Source organism: Leiobunum rupestre, chromosome 1, assembly GCF_980474605.1.
Source record: "Leiobunum rupestre chromosome 1, qqLeiRupe1.1.hap1, whole genome shotgun sequence".
NCBI classification, from domain to species: Eukaryota; Metazoa; Arthropoda; class Arachnida; order Opiliones; family Sclerosomatidae; genus Leiobunum; species Leiobunum rupestre.
Genome location: NC_143384.1, coordinates 3353344 through 3371933, shown reverse-complemented (window position 1 = coordinate 3371933; position 18590 = coordinate 3353344).

Sequence of the window (18590 nt, the reverse complement as noted above, 5' to 3'; positions counted from 1 at the left end):
GGTATACGCGAAACCACTTACTAATAATCATATCAAATTTGTCATTTCTCATATTGTAATACTTTGTCAAAATACTCCTCATTCTTAAAATGAAATGTATTCAAGATTTTTGCTTATTTCATTTTATCTTTACATATCATTTGCACTTAACTTAACTAAGCTATATAAAGGCTATCCCTCAACAGAAGGAAATCATACCAGTTTTCTACGCCATTCAGACAGTCCTGTTATTAAAAAATATGAACTACCAAAACGTAGCCTAATTTAATGGTTGGAAATTCTGGAAAAAGTATGAGCTTAGAGGTTTTAAATGCCGTCGTCAAAAGAGTCCAAATTTTACACGGAATACGTAACGAACGAGGCGGAACACCTGATCGATGTCCATGTCCCATTCAACGCTGTAATGGCAAATTGGATGGAAAAATTGGGTCTGTTGTCTTCATATACAGGGTGTTACGGATAAGAGTACCGAAACTTTCTATATGCATTCTATGGGTCTCTATGAGTAAAAAATCTCTAATAAACATGGGCCCTAAAGTGCTTCGTTTCAGAGATATGGGCTCCCAAAAAACTACCACCAAAACAATCTGGCAAACAATATTCTTCCTTGAACCAAATTGTTTTCATTAAACTATTAATTGTTTTTTATCCGTGAGGCGAGAAACTTTAATAACAAGTGTTAAAAGTTCAATATTGTCCTTTTATAAGTAAAATGAGTTTAAAGACAAAGCCATTTTAATTTTATTGGCACGGTTCAAATAAAAAAAAACATTTTGTCGTTACGAACGATTTTAATTATCAAAATTAAAGATACAAATGTCGTAATATTTCCAAAAGATTGCTTTTAAGTTTGTCTAATTCGTTCTGTGGTTAATATGGCACGGCCAAGAACGCTTATTGGGTTAGAAGTTAAAAGTTTCAATCGTTCGTCTATTTGGTAAAACCAGTCGAAATATTATTTGTGTATCTTTCCAGGTTAAATGCCAATCACAAAAAAAACCATGTTTAAACTTTGTGTTAATCTGACACCAGTCTTTTAGGAATCTACTGCTGGTTGAATCTTTGAGCTTCTAGGTTATTTTTCTTGAGCCCGTCCGTGCAATAAGCGTTCCTAGACCAATGTGCCATAATAGCTACAGAACGAATTAGACAATTTTAAAACCATTCCTTTAGAATTTTTTATGAAATTTGTATCTTAAAATTTAATAATTAAAATCGTATCACTAAATTAAAATGGCTTTGTCTTCAAACTCATTTTACTTCTAAAAGGACATTAATGACCTTTTGCCACTTGTTATTAAAGTTTCTCGCCTCACGGATAAAAAACAATTCATAGTTTAATGAAATCAGTTTTGTTCAAGGAAGAATATTGTTTACCAGATTTAAGGCTGTGTCCGGTTTTTGGGGGTAGTTTTTTGGGAACCCATATCTCTGAAACGAAGCACTTTAGAACCCATGTTTATTAGACATGTTTTACTCATAGAGACCCATAGAATGCATATAGAAAGTTTCGGTACTCTTATTCGCAGTGCCGTAACTAGCCTTTTATGCGCCCGGTGCGAGCTTCTACAACTGCGCCCTTGAAACAAAATTGATTAAGAGGGGGTTTCCATACGTAGCGTTGAACCATTCGAAGTAGCACCGTAACTAATCCTTTGACTCGACGCGTTTTCGAAAACGGTTTACAAGGTCGAACTTTGACCGACGGGAAATCGGGGCGATCTTTTTTTAGGGTTTTTTTTTTGGTATTTTTAGGAGGACTTTCCAGAGTGGAAATGGACGCGAATCAAATTGGTCAAAGCTTATTTCAGTTGTTTAATATTTTTTGGTTTGTGACTTATATACAACGAAACTATTTGAGAAAAATTATTTGACACTGGCGTCTGGTGTTAATAGAAATACTTCAAAATCAATTGCAAGCTAGACGGCGTATCTTTTACAACAAGTTAATCGTTGAAAATTTTAACATCGCATACCATTCCAGTAAGTGACAGAAATAATAACTCACGAATTAAAATTACCGAACTGTAATTTATTGACCGTTAATGTCTACTTCGAATATTAAACAATACTGCCCATAAATTGAAAGGCCATGATATTTATACAGAAAATCAGAATATAAAAAAATTTAGATAACACTTATCTTACTCTGCGATTAAAAACACATTGCAAGTAATAACAAAATGGCAAGCCAAAATATACCTCTCCTCGGAAGAGTTTTTAATTTTCAATGAAGCGTAACTGTATCCATGGTTCTGCGGTAGAACACTCACCTGTCGTGCAAGAGGGCTCGGGTTCGAATCCCGGCCGTTTAAAAAATTATACTTCACCCAATGACAAAAAGAGATCGCTTTTGGAAAAACCTTTTCCCTGATTCTAAGAAACTTCGTACGCAGTGATTACCCTTTGCCCCGAAAATGCGAACGCGTTCGCAAGCCTGACAGACAGACCCACAGACAGACACGGTGGTTGTATAACCCTTCATAGGGTACAAAGTCCCCTCGGAGAGGTAAAAACATATAGTTGCGAACATCCCGGTGTTCTTCAAATCTCATTTTAATTATTCAGATTACATTATTCCATTGGTAGTGAGCATAATTTATTGATGGGTCGCTGCAGCACACGGTCAGTTGTCTTGACGGTGACCACTGTTACACAACCGTCTGCGCCAGGATGTATCTCCGGTATTCTGCCCAGCTTCCATTTAGTCGGAGGAAAATCTTTGTTCTTAAGTAGGACGAGAACGTTGACATGTAAGCTTCGTTTGACTGAAAGCCATTTAGGGCGTTGTTGTAATCGGGTATTCATTGTTCCATCTACGCCAAAAGTGCTAAAGGAGTTGTTGTCCCAACTGCCATCGTGTGAGATGGTTTGTTTAGGTAGTCGTTAGGTCCGGTTCTGGAATTGCAGTCAAGGCATCACCAATCAGGAAATGTCCGGGTGTTAAAGCCACAAGGCTGTCGGGATCAGTTGATAATGCTACAATTCAGGCACGCTTCGACTTGGCATAGTAAGGTATTCATCTCTTCGAACGTCAAAGCAGTCAGTCCCACGATTCGCCTTAGATGAGACCTCCAAAGGTTGGCGCGCTGGGTGGATTAAAATGCCAGCGAATACCTTCATTCGATGTCGACCGTGAAATTGCACCGTGACTACTCCGTGTTGTCGTGAACTTTAGTAAAACCTTAAGTTCTCGATTTGCACCGTGGAAGTTGGACCCACAGTCGCTATAAATGCTCTACCCTCTTCGACCTGTGAATCGTCTCAAGGCAGCTAGGAAGGCATCTGCAGTCATGTCGCTGACAATTTCAAAGTGAATCGCTCGGGTTACACAACAAACGAAGAGTGCTACGTACGCCTTGAAAGTCCTCTGTCCACGAATTTTGATGACCTTGAGGGGAAATGGTCCGGCGTAGTCCACACCGCATCGTAAGAACGCTCTAGCTGGGTTGACGCGTGCTGCTGGTAAATCTGCCATTTTTTGCTGGAGGGTGGTCACTTTCTGTCGAACTCATGGCACGCAACGCCGAATATGAAATCTGACCGCATCTCGAATGCCGAATACCCAGAAGCGTCACTGAATGACTGATATAAGCAGCTGCGATCCGGCATGTAAATGCCTTAAATGTTCATGGACAAGTATCAGATCTGTTAATTTGTGTCTTCGTGGTAAGATCATCGGATGGAGTGGATCGGTATTCATTTTTACTCTTCGAATCCGATCTCCGCTTTGCCTTAGTATAGTTTTACTGCGGTGTCCGTGAGTGGTTAAGTTGCGTGACTGGTGACAATTCCTTCAAGTCTTGTTAACTGTCCCTTGATACCACATCGTTTGTTGATCAGATTATCCATACTTCATTGAATTAGATGACTATCACGAACCGAACTGAGATGTAGCGGCTCACTGATGTAACGAGGATCCGGCTCGACGGACCAATAGCTAGAAACTGATAATAACAAATATGAAACTTACTGTAAATATCTTAAGGTTTGCTTTCGAGTCCATCTTCTTGCGCTTTGGCTATCGTTCTTGAGCCTAAAATTTCGTTCATTTCTTCGAAATTCTTAAAGCCTAATTAAGACGCGTCTCTTGATCCCGATTTCAATCGCTTAGATTTTTCTTCAATAAATTCCGTTTTAAATTTTTTCATTTATTTAATTTCGGATCCATATTTGTATTGCGTATTTGGTTTTAGTTTTGTTTAATGATTGACTATTTAAATAAAATAATCTATAATTTTGTCTTTTTCGGGTAGATAAAATTTATTTTAAAGATCCCAGAACGACGATGACCCGGCCAATTCATTAATGGGGATATTGTCGCCATCCACATCGTCGGGAACGTCTCCAGACTCTTCTGGGCTTCCGAAATTTGTATCAACTACCGTGCCGTCCGAACCGACACATAATTTTTTCCTTTTTTTAAAGGAGTAGCACTAAAATAAACGTTCGCTCGAAGCGGTTACGGAGACCGTAGCAACTAAGACCAAAAAATAGAGGACATATTTATGAAGCGGACGTCGATCATTTAATTGACTTGGAGCAAAGAGCGTGAGCTGCAGCAGCGTCAGTTTATATTTCGGATTCCGAAAGTGAATAGAGGTGAATAAAAATATATTACTCTTTTTAATTAGATTTATATTGTAATTTTTGTTAAATAATAAATTTGTGATGGATAAAATAACTGTATATTGTTTAAAATAACAGTTTTCACAGATTTCTGTTAAACCAGATCCCTTGATAGGCTAGTTTTTCAAGGTCTGTAGTTTAATGAAATTTGAATACAGTTGAAATAATTTCCAAGTGTTATGATGGATAAACATATAAAAAATATCGTTGAATTAACACTGAATGTTTATTGAATACTTCGAGTACATAAATTTGCTAATCATTTTATCATTAACATTAGATTTTTTTGAAAATCTTGAATCTATATTTAACATTTTAATGCCTCTACATCAATTATACAAAAACAGTTCTCTGAACTGAAAAAACCGTGTTTATTCTTGTAAATGTTACGGCTAAGAAGGGACAGATATTGAACACGCATGCGCATTGTGGTCCCGGATTATTTCAGTCGGTAGGAAATAAACTTAAACGCTGGAATAGCCCTTAGGAATACTCTTAAAGGGCTAATCCAGCGTTTAAGTTTACTTCCTACCGACTGAAATAATCCGGGACCGCAATGCGCATGCGTGTTAGCTGAAAATTCATCGGTGTTCCGTAAGTCACTTGGGAAAATTAAACAGAACTTGAAACGCTGTTGTGAACTTTCAATATCTGTCCCTTCTTAGCCGTAACATTTACAAGATGTGAACTTTCAATATCTGTCCCTTCTTAGCCGTAACATTTACAAGAATAAACACGGTTTTTTCAGTTCAGAGAACTGTTTTTGTATAATATATGTCACTTTTTCATTGTGCTAAAATTTTTATACTAATGTCGACTATTTGTTTAAGTAATTGATTAATTCGAAGTTACGTAATGAAATAATCATAATTCAACTTCGTTTTTATTAATCTCAGATTTGGATTAACATGATATTTAGTATAGTCTAAGCATAAACGTATACCAAGTAATTTATATTTAGTATAGTCTAAGCATAAACGTATACCAAGTAATTTATATTTAGTATAGTCTAAGCATAAACGTATACCAAGTAATTTATATTTAGTATAGTCTAAGCATAAACGTATACCAAGTAATTTATATTTAGTATAGTCTAAGCATAAACGTATACCAAGTAATTTATGCAGTTTGCGGTAGTCGTTTTCAAAATATTTAAAATAATATATATACTATAGTCTAACTACCAATATAAGCTCATTCAAGAGTCCTACTTTACCGTTTCCTTGTCAGTTCTAAAAAATAAGCGCTATGTAGGGTACAATTTACGGAAATCACGGTATCACCAAAAAAATTCCATCTCGACTCCTATTTTATTTATTTGCAATTTTACTGAAGCCTTTTTAATTTAATTATGTAATAATTGTACCAAGGCTTAATATACCAAAGTAATTTTTGGAAAATAAATAAAATTATAAATACCTTGAACGTTGCACTATCAGATTTAAAAACTAAATAATCACTTATGGCAACTCTGCGACTGGCGTGCTAAAAGCGAAAGGGCCAATCACGGCCCTTTTTCCCTCTCAGACAAGTAATCCACCCCCGCGTCTTCCCCATTCACCCGTCCCGAAAAGCTCGCTCTATTTCTAGCCGGTTCTTTTTAGAGCTGATAAATTATTAACTGAATTTGTATTCGATGATTTACTAACTAAAATTAACTGGAATTGACTTGAAATATAGCAAAGTCTGAGGATTGAAATGTCAGAAATCGAATGGTGTTTTCCGATTTCACCTACGATAAGTAGTTCGTTGTCTAGACCGTACTGTATACAAAAGTGTCGAAATGCGATGTTTTTGCAAATTTGAAGTGTAAAATCGGGTCTTAGCGATCGAATATAGCGCAATGCTACACGATAGGGTACGGGATAAGCAGCTAAACGGGGATGGAGTGGAAGGCAGGAGTCGAGGGTAAGAATAAACAGTAAACCTATCGGTTTACTTTAATGAAAGCTAAATAATACGAAAAAACAAGTCATTCTTAGATTATCTTGAAGCTGTAATGAATTGATGGCTTAGTTGCTTGGAACATGTTCTTTTTATACGTATATTTCAAACTTTGCACGTGTCATTTATTATAACTCTCAAGATTTCATACAAAACCACCCTAATTTCACAAGATACGTAAGCCCGTTCATATATTAAAACCCGATACCACGTAGGTTTTCCGTGCATTACCACGGGGAATCTATACCTTGTACATTTTATTATCTTACGTGTTATTTAATCATATCATACTTCAAATTAAAAACATTAAGGTCCCATTCGAATTACTAAGCGAAACCCCATTATATTCGAAAAACAAAGAAAGCGCGTTTATGTTGCTGTAACCCCTCAAATTCGTACCCCCGATACCCCTCCGATCCTCTCCAACCGCACAGTCTTCTGTCTTTCACGCTTATCTCGTGGTAAGGAATAGGCGGTTTAAAGGAGTAAACCCCAATATCCCCAGTTTCCACAACCAAGAACGCTAGTTCTTTAACGACGTACTCATCGCTGTACCTTATAAAGCTGACTTCAATAATGCGTGAGTTTCCTTCCGACCTTCAATTTATAAAATAAAAGAAACGATTCCCTTAAACATTTTCAAATTGTTATAAATCGTTTAAATAAGTAGCTACTTCCGTACTTATATCGTATTCGAATTCAAATTCCAAGTTGCATGGGATTCGGGGATATTAATTCAGAATGATATTTTAAAGGAAAAATTCCGGATTTTATGGTAAACTTTGTTGTACTTTGTATCACGCCTTAAACAATTAGGATTATGCCACCACGTTCGAAACAGCAGATTAAGAAGGCTTTGGAAATTAAGGGTATATCGACGCAATACGCTGATCACCATCGTTAAGTGCTTGGTGGAGCGTGATAGATATGACGGTCAAGGACACTCCAAACGTAGTACTTTGACAAGTCCAAATCAGAGCAGGCCATTCTTATGCTCGCTCGAGGGTAGGCGACAAAATAGGCGATGACTGTGTCTTCCGTTTTGATGTTGTCATGGCCAGGTCCGCGGAATCTGCGATTCACGTTGCCTTCGTTTTCAAAGTCACGGACAGCACGGATAACAGTGTGGAGATTTGGACGACTGTCAGGATACAACTGATGATAGACCTACGGTGGTGTGGTTTGAGTCTTACCGGTACACCGGGCTATAAATCTGACGCATGTTAGGATACAACATTTAAAATAATCGACTCACTTTACGTGCATTTCGTTGACCATCTCTGTAGTATAATTCGACCATCCTGGACCGCTGTTCACAGGTATAACGAGGTATCTTTTTATTTTACTGGAGTACGTTCAGAGAATGATTGTAAAGTGAAGCTGTGTCTCTTTAAATACTAATATGGAGCCACACTTTAAGCGACAGAGTAGTGCAAAATAAAAAAACACTTGGGAAATTCAGTTGGCATCAATTAGACGGTTTCGTGGACTTCTTGCAACATTCTTGCCCCAAATAAGACGCGTGAATTCTGGAATTCTACTATGAAAATTGTATTTTCTCTAAAAATTTATTTAAAATGATTTGGCTTAAAAAATAGTCCCTTTTTTATCTTTACAAACATACGATCATTTCAAATAAGATAGGTTTCTCTTTCTTTTTCATGAGACGTAAACCTTTTTGGGAAGCACCAACTTGTTTTTTTTTCATGACGTATTATTTCAATGAAAAATTGTCCGTTTTTGACCAAACCGATATCATTAAAGGTTTTCGAGTACGCTCTACAACCTTTAGACTGAAAATTTTCGTGTATCACCTATCGTTCAAAAAATAAAAATTTCAAAAGGGTGAAAAATTTCACGATTTTTTTGAAAATTCCAAAAGAAAAGGGTCTTCCCCGAAAGAGTATATCTTGAAAATTTCACATTTCTATAGCAACTATAGTTTTTGGGAAAAACGCCTGGGCCGATCAAGTTAAGACACCCTGTAGAGTTTGGTTCAATATTATTAAGGTTCGCGGATTGTGTATATGCAATATAAAAGGAGCTCGATTTTATCATTTTAAAGTGATATTTTTTAAATACCGTTGATAAAAATCGTAAAAATTGCAACGTGTACATAATTTTAAAAATGAATCTATTTCACTGGTAAACAAAGAACACAAACGAAAACTTAATGATTTAAAATAACTTCTTTTTACCACTCCGAGGGGACTATGTCCCCTAGGAGGGGTTTTACAATCACCGTGTCTGTCTATCGGTCTCTGTGTCTGTGTGTGTGTGTGCTGCGAACGCGTTAGAGGGGCAAATTCAAAAACGCGTTAGCGGGGCAAAGTCCAAAATGCGTTACCAGAGCAAAGTCAAACAAGTTGGCAAGCCAAAATATACCTCTCCTCGGAAGGGTTTTACAATCACCGTGTCTGTCTATCGGTCTCTGTGTCTGTGTGTGTGTGCTGCGAACGCGTTAGAGGGGCAAATTAAAAAACGCGTTAGTGGGGCAAAGTCCAAAATGTGTTACCAGAGCAAAGTCAAACAAGTTGGCAAGCCAAAATATACCTCTCCTCGGAAGAATTGTCCCTAGTGGTATTAATTTCTCGAGATAACCCTTAAAGATATATCTCCGCAATTTAGAGTTATTTGTTAAAAATGTAATCCCAGTTCTATACCACCCGGTATAAAATTTTAATTATAATTAAAATAATTGAGACGAAACGACCAATTTTAATTTATTCAGAATATCATAAGTTAAGTAGTTACAACAGCGAGTTAGACGTAGTATAACAATGCACAATTGAATTATAACCTTTTTACAGTACAAGTTTATCAGTTGAATATAATACGAAGCAAATTTTAATGAAAGAAATATCTACAGAGGGTATTATAACGACCGTTCGCTTTTTGGTTTATAATTTTAACGGAATCGGGCCGATTTTAATTAAAAAATTATCGAAATTTGGTTAAAAGAATATTCCCTAAGGCCACGTGATAAATTTACGAGAATAATTTCCCGTCGCCGTTGTATCGAAAATTTATTTGATTCGGGATTGCCAGAACTGTAATGTTGTGGGCGAGTGATTAGAAAATAAACTGGCAACCAGAATTATGCAAAATTATAAATTTTATTTTTATTCAGAACAGTCTATGGAACGTTCTAGATTTAACTTTCATCAATAACCCAACAATATATATCCCTTTTACGTAATTGTACAGAACTGGTACTCAAGTGTCTTAGACTAGATTTGTCTTAGTTCATCGTGATTGAAAAATAAACCAAAACACACTTACACTTAAGTAAATATCATAAAATACTGAGTAATTTTAACTAAATTCAAACTACCTAACTATAAACTGTCTTAATTAACAGCTGAGAGCTGTTCGCTACTAATTACTTCCAATCTACTTAATTAGCCTTACAGGTTGAGTTGATAATTTCAAGGGTATAATTAGGTTATTCCAATTCAAAAAATAATAACAATAAATTTTATCTTACAGTTTTTCTTGACAGCTGACTTGAATTAGTTAACAATTACTTTAACACTTTCAGTCTTAAACCGGCACTGTCCATACACTTAAGTCCATTCACTCACGTTCCAAACGCGAAACACAATTTAACTCTTTTCTTGACCGAAGACCGAACATACTTATTAAAACCGCAAAGTTACCTCATAACTTTTGACCGCATCCTGTAGTAGTTCGTCTGACAGCCAAGAACTAAGAAAGACTATATTTTCTATATTGACGGCAACGGCCTTATATACTTTTATTTGGTATTGTTTTTGACCCGTCGAAATTTGACTAAAGTTCGAAAAATTGAAGAGATTATATTTTTTACCCGGTTCGATTGATAGTTCTCCACACGGTGGCGCTTTATAACTATAACTTTGATATAGTTTCCGCGGGAGTTTTGAATAATTATCCTTTTTCTAAGCGTTATTAAAAGGTAACAATGAACTACTTTTTGTGTTTAAACGAAATTTTGTTAAGAATTTAACAAAAAATTAAAACAAAACAAAAAACCGTACCAAATAATAAACAAACAAAGTTCAATAAACAATATATACAGATATTGTATTAATCCGTTTAGTAAAAAAACCCGCCTTATCATAATGGTTCCTTTACTTTAATATTTTCCCTAAGGAAGTCAATGGCTCGGCGGTGAACTATCCGCATTGTTACAATGCGACCCGAGTTCAATTCCTGATCACGATCAAATTTTACATTAATATACTAAAATATTTAATTAAATATAAGATTAAGATAATTTATAAATATTTAATTAAATATAAGATTAATATAACTTATAAATATTTTATTAAATATAAGATTAATATAATTTATAAATATTTTATTAAATATAAGATTAATATAATTTATAAATATTTTATTAAATATAAGATTATTATAATTTTTAAATATTTTATTAAATATAAGATTAATATAATTTATAAATATTTAATTAAATATAAGATTAATATAATTTATAAATATTTAATTAAATATAAGATTAACATAATTTATAAATATTTAATTAAATATAAGATTAATATAATTTATAAATATTTAATTAAATATAAGATTAATATAATTTATAAATATTTAATTAAATATAAAATTAATATAATTTATAAATATTTAAAATGATGTAGAATAAATTATAGTACCTAACGTTATAACTTTGAAAGGACATTCGCCAAAGCTGTTGTTTAGAAAAACACCGTAAATTAACAAGCGTTGGTGGCTGAGTGGTTAGAGTACATCTGTTACACGAGGCAGACCCGGGTTCGATTCCCGGCCGGCGCCAAAAAATCGCAAATTGATACTAAGACGAAAACCGTGTACAATTGGTGGAAACCCTGCCATTAGATGTTGAGAGGTTGCATAACACTCAGCACTCGGTTCGTCCCAAAGTCATTAAGAAGAAGTTGGAGAGAAAACGCCCTTACAAACACAACTAACTCAACATCCACAACCATCATAATACCAACACAACGAACTCAACACCCACAACCGTCATAACACAAACTTATCTTCCACAGCAATCATAACACAAACTCAACACCCACAACCGTCACAACACGAACTCAACATTCACCACATAAACATTACAATAACGAAATATCCAAGCAAACTGTATTATAACTGTGAACGTTGACGAAAAAAAGGCCAACCAAACCAAACCCAACCGCAAATCAATCCGTTAACGCTCACCGTCACACGGTGTTTTGCCAACCCTTCGAGAAACTGCGTACCTTTGCCCCGAAAATGTGACAGACCCACAGACAGACACGGTGTTTGTATAACCCCTCCTAGGGGCCCTCGGATAAAGTCCCCTCGGAGAGGTACAAACCGTGATTGCAATTTAAAGGTTGGCAAAACTATCGTGTGACGGTGAGCGTTAACGGATAAAGTTGCGGTTGGGTTGGGTATCGTGGTTTTTTTCATTAACACTCAATGTCGCGACGGTTCCAACTCAGTTTTACTGCCAATTGTGTTATTGCAATGTTTATGTGTAGTATGGAAATGTTGAGTTTGTGTTGTGGTGGTTGAGTTTGTTGTGTTTGCGTTTTGTATGTATGTTTTATCTCCAACTTCTTCTTATGGACTTTTGGGAAGGACTGCGCTGAGTGCTGAGGGTTACGGTAAACGACTCATCGTCCAAATGGCAGGTTTTTATCAATTGGTCGCGGTATTCGTCTTAGTATCAATTTTCGATCGCATCGTGCAGGATTACAACCAGTGCCCTCCTGCATGACATTCGAGTGTACTATCACAGAACCACCGATACATGTTACATTTCACTGAAAATTAAAAGCTCAGCTTAAGCGGAAGAGTATATAAATAGTTTTTAAAATCTTACTTTTTTACGTATGAAACTTCAAAGGTCGAATCTTGTTTTAGCGCAGTCAGCAGAAATAAGAGTGTTTAAGGGTAGAACCCGTGGGTGGTCCACTTAGTTAGTTTTTTGTAAATCGGTACCTTTGAACCGTTAAGGGTCATTTATGAATACAATTTCAAGTGGTATACCACGCGCTTTTTTCGCTTTGCTTACTTTACTCGTAACTTTGTAATTTATTTTATTTGTTTTCTTATCGGTGATACATTTTATTAGTGCTTTCACTTATAGTTTTGGTTTTCACTTTAAATTTTGTTTTTCCATATAAATTTGATTAAGACCTATAATAAAATGGGTTGGTTTTTTTTCTATAAAATAGTTTCTTGCGAGTTTATTTTAAGTTTCGTGAGCATTCTAATAATTTTAAATATTGTATTTTATATTTCTGATTTTGTTGCTTTGGTAATTTAATAACGTTTTGGGTCTAAAGTTGAATTTTAGTTCTATTGAAATTGGAAATTTGTTTAATGCAATAACATGTGTAAGAATTATCAAAAAAATAATCTACTGGTTGGGATAGCAGCTGGATAACATTTTTTGGAGGATGTTTTGAATATGGCTAAATATCATGTACCGTGTTCAGAAGTTAATACACGCAAGGGCAAATTCTTCCGAGGAGAGGTATATTTTGGCAAGCTTGCACAAATATAAGAAATGAAAACCAAGTTGTTTCGGTGAAAAGTAAATTCTTACCTTTAGCAAATTGTGAATTTCAGTATTGTCTCCTGAAATAGGTACAACGTGTCCGTAGCGTTCAGCGTCATCTAGAGTGTCGATATTGCAATGTTCTGTAACGACAAACGAAGTGGAAAGATTGGACTTGTAAATTTCCACCACCAAAAATTGTAGAAAAGAACAAAATATGGCAATGTATTTGAAATCTCTGGATGAAATGTTCTTCCAAAACATTCCTACAAACAAAGATAGTAAGTCAAATGTTAACGTTTAAATGAAACATTAGGATAGTTTTAGTGAATTAAGTAGAAATTCTAAAGTGTGACTATGGAGTGCACAGTGGTTTGCACATTAGCTTCGTTGCAAGAACCAAAACTCGAAAAGAAGGTTCCTGTGTTGAATAAGTTCTCTGGTTTAAGAGAGTTTTCCGGAAGTATTTATGTTTCTTTTCCATAAAACGTGTAAAGGTTAACATTCCAACGCGATGTAACTCGGTTAGACGAATTAAAGTCATAACTTGAACATATTGTGTGTTGCCCAGCTAATAAGTATTATATAAGTGTATACTTGAGCTATGTATGAAAGTAATAAAAACGGATAATCTTACAGAAAGTGTGTAAGTGGGTACTTTTGTCACGATATTTTTGGAATCCCAAGCGTTTGTTAAGCCTTAATTTAAAGCACAGAATGAAGAGTTCTCGCGGTTGTTGATGACTTCTACTGCCGTTACTTTAGACCATTTGATCTCAATTTGACTTTTTGTTCTTTTCCCTTCGGAAAAACGTTTATTATTTGTTTCAGTTAACTTCTTCAACGTTGTAGTTCTATCGGAGCGTTTAAAAAATAGGTTGGGTTCTGCAGATGAAGGTTTTACTTAAATTTTCTTAAGGATGTTTGGTTCCGCTATATATGACCGGTTGAAGAAGTTTTTCAATGGCTACCATCGATGTCTTTTATACATTCGCAATGAGAGCTTGAAAATGTGTTACCTTTCTTATCTTGAAATCGTAACATCCTTTCAAATTTTCCCTCCATATCTCTGACAATTTTCGAATTCCAAGTTATATAAAATTAAGAGTTTGATAAAAATTCAGTTATACCCGCGGCTGGTTTCAGTTTAGTTGAAACTTAATTTTCCATTCTTTTAATGAGTGGCTTATTGTTCTTATAAGCGAAGTTCTTCTAATACACGTTTTTTATCTGTTTGAATAGTTCTTGTTACCAGAAGCGACTGTTTATAAATTTCAGCTGTAGTTTTTTCCGACCACTCTGGCTTTAGGGGATAAAAAATGTATGCGAATTTTCATGTATCGTACGAGATAATATTCGAACAGTTTATTTTTCACTAGTTTATGGCTTACCCCCGATCCTCATAAAATATTAGTTTTAAGAAAATTAATGGTAAAACGAAAATTCAAAAAGGGTTTGAATGTTTTGCTACTTTCAATTGCCTACCTGATTTAATTTTAGATCCTGAGAAAGCACGCCACTTCATAATATCCAAGTAGACTAAAATCGTCTTAAAATTTATTATAATCAGTGATATTATTAGAAAAATCCATACCTGAAAGAAACATAAATATAATATTACTGAGGTAGTTCTGAAGTTTTTTAAATATATGTTCATTAGTATTTTGATAAAAATTATTAAACATAAATATTATTAAAATTAATAGTAATTAAGGGATTTCCTTAATTTAATGTTGCCCGTTTTGTGATGCAGCTTGAATTTTATCAGCCAGGTTCAGCGCTTTACGAAAACAAAATATGCGAATCATATTTAGTGATCGGAATTCGCATAACTTTTGTTCATTTCTAAATAAATAAATACATAACCAGCTAGGCTAATACCCAAGGCACCACCTTAGGCCAAGGTGATCGAGCGATAATGTCTATTGAATATCAATCGGATACATCCATATGGACAAAATGGGCAGCCTTTCTTGATGTACAAATAAAAATATTCGAAATCCAAAGTGAAACGTATAATTTTATACTTTTTTAATCCGAACCCTCTTATCAACGAATAATCTTAACCAGAGATAGTAAACTTTTAGAACGCTCTAATTTTCGTGTTTTACTTATATTCTCATTGGCGGATAAACTACTAGCCTGAGTACGTTTAAGTGTTTACCCCCCCCCCCCACCCCCACCCCCCATTGAATTAAGTGGGCAAACGTTCACTTCCTTCCCTCCAATCGAACAACCTTCGCTAAACTACTTCCTTGGTGCCATTTTCGATCTTTGCGAAGGGGGGGGTCAATATTTATCTCTATGCCACTGCACCCATCATCCGTCTCCCAAGAGAAAGATCGGGGAACGGCACGCCTTGTGCCGCGTGCCGCTAAAACTGTGCTATCGACGTCAACGACTTTAGGTTGATAGATTGGTATCGGTTATAATTGGTTACGGTTTTAATCGGTTAGATATTGGTAGCGGTTATAAACGGTTAATTATTGGAATCTGTTATTATCGCTATTGGTAATAATTATCGGTAAAATATTGTTATTGGTTATAATCGGTATGCGTTATAATCGGTTAGATATAGGTTATTTATTGATATAGGTTAGTTATTGGTATCGGTTATAATCGGTATTATATGGAAAAGGGACCCAGTGTACGGGACTACTGTGTGAGAAAAGGTATCCAAGTTCCGTTACCAGCATTTTCTTTGTAGTGTTTGACGCCATCTTGGTTTTGACAATTGACAACGTTTAAATTAGTGTTGGCATTGATACCGATTATTTAACCGATATTTGAAAATCAAAAATCGTTACCGTTACCGATATCTAAAGATACTAATATCTAACCGATACCATTATCTAACCGAATATTACTAATACTGATTATAATATCGATATCTAGCCGATTAAATCCAATACCTTCATTTAACCGATTATTACCAATACCGATTATAACCGATACCAATAACCGATTATAACCGAAAGCGACATCTATCTGATTAATACTCAATTATAACCTATCGATATTTTACCGATAATTATTTCCAATAGCGATTATAACCGATTCTAATAATTATCCGATTATAACCGATACAAATCAATAATCTTAAAGTCGTTGACGTCGAGAGTACAGTTTTAGCGGCTGATGGGTGCAGTGTCATAGAGACAGATATTGCAAAGATCGAAGGTAGTTTGCCCACTCAAGTCCAGGGCCGTCAAAAACTTCACAAAGAAAACATAACTCTACTTCAGTAGGACTTTCAAACTTATTTATTGTTGTTTTTGAAAATCCTGCTTGTGTTCAGTAGGGTGGAGATAAAATGACTAATTTCAATTAACTAGATAGGTCAAAAGGTGCCAATACTTTTATAGAACACTGTGTAAAAATTTAAAAAATGTACCACAATTTGTTCCCTTCTCAATTTTTTATTTTACAAAATATATCACTATAACAATAAAACCATTAACCATTTAAAAATGGTATCGTTTATCGTTACTACATCGGTCTGTTGATGTATTCACTATTAAATTTTCACGATGTTGGTTGTTGAAGTTGACAACGAATGTTTATTATTAACAGATTTTTGGTACATTTCCAATATACTAGCTTATAGAAATTTTAAAATAATTTTTTAAACTCAGGACACGTCCCTAGTGCGTAGTTCTATTTTGTTGGTAATTTCTAAAGCGTTACCCATTAAGTCGATTTTCAAAATAAAGCTGAAGTAGTCTGCGTAAATATGGTGTATTTCAAAGAATAGACCATCCATAACTGCTTTATTAACATAATCAACGAGATATAGTAAAATCACTATGTAAACTATAACTGTTAAATGTCAAGGTTTTTTTTATCTAAAATCCACTATTAAGCCAAACAACTAGGCTGGTAAGTTTGTCATATAATCCTATTTTGAGCCTCCCTGTTCATGAAAAATCGAGCCACAAATGTGAACAACCATGAAAGTAATAATTTATAGAATTGTTTATTGTTATCGAGTGCATGATATCGAAATGAGTGATCAATTAAAAAGCAGCGTACAAATCTTCGTGCACTCAAGCTTTGCTTCACAGTCGGAGCAATGAAACTCGAAACGAAAAGGACCCCCTAATTTCAAGTCCCCCTTCCCCCTCAGTTGGGGGGTTTTCTGCACCACCGCTATACCATTGCCTCGGTGACTGTTTATCTGGGTCCACAACACGTTTGGTAAATTTAAAATGACGTCAAGCAAAACGAAATACCTGGCTTTGGAAATTCCAATTAAGAATTCCCGAGTGCACGTGTTACATAAGGCTGGCATATTACTTAATAGTTCCAAATACTTTTAACTTCCGTTTACAATACTTTAATTGAAATAATAAATAGATTCACAATAAAAATATGTTTATTTTAAATAAGGGTTTTTAGACGCGCTTGAGTTGGGCTCTCAACTAGCGAAATAGTGTGAACGGTGTATCCCATTGCAATTTAAGAGACCTATGAACTTTATCTGTGGTTAGTGGTATTTTGTTGATGAATAATCCGACGCGGCTAAATATATTCAAATGGATAAGTTTCATTATTCTTTTAAGTTAAAATGTGCAATGTAGAAAATATTATTTTATAAAAAATATCGACTTATCTGATAGATAAGGTATTTTTGGCATGGCTTTCTCGGATGAAAGACGATAAGTTATAAGCGAAGTTTTTTTTATCCGTAAATACGTATCTGTTGTTATTTTAATTGTCATATTATTTATAGATAATATAACTCAAAGGGCGTTTATCCAAACGGATAAAACTATTTTAAAGAACCTAAAAATGTTACACATTTAAAAATATATTCGTTTGTTCGTTAGCCGAAATTAACGATAGATGTACTTTGTTAATCGGATAACCATCCGTGAATAAATTGTCAAAAATTAAACGAATAACTCATGAATATGATTAACCGATTCCGAGCACTACTTTTGAGGTCATAAGTCTACGAATATATATCCACTAATTTGAATCAAATTTCGAACAGTGTTAATACAGACCACGTACTAGATTCTCATTTAAACGTTCCCCCTGACCTAAAACGGAAGAATTTCTTAAATAATTCATTGGTTCCTAAAGGATTTCTGTGCACTTAACGCGCTTCATTTAGATAAGTTAACATCAATTCACTTGGTATTTATTCAATGAAAAAGTTTTCGTAACAATCTTTCATCACCAAATTATCCAAAATAAAACATTGATAATGCTCAACTTTTACTTACGCTGATGGAGAACACATTGAAAAGATGGCCCAATGAATTGTGCCAAATGACGCATTCACGAGAAAGGGGCCAATATTCTTCGCTTCCTTTGGCGGGCATCAGGCAGAGAGAAGGGTGTCTATCCGGTGATTGAGAATTTCATTCTCAATCACCGGATAGACACAAAGAGCTTGGCTCCCGCCGTTCACCCGCGCCTATCCCGTTCCTCCCCCACCCGCGCCCCCATCTCAATCACCAGAATTTCCAATCAC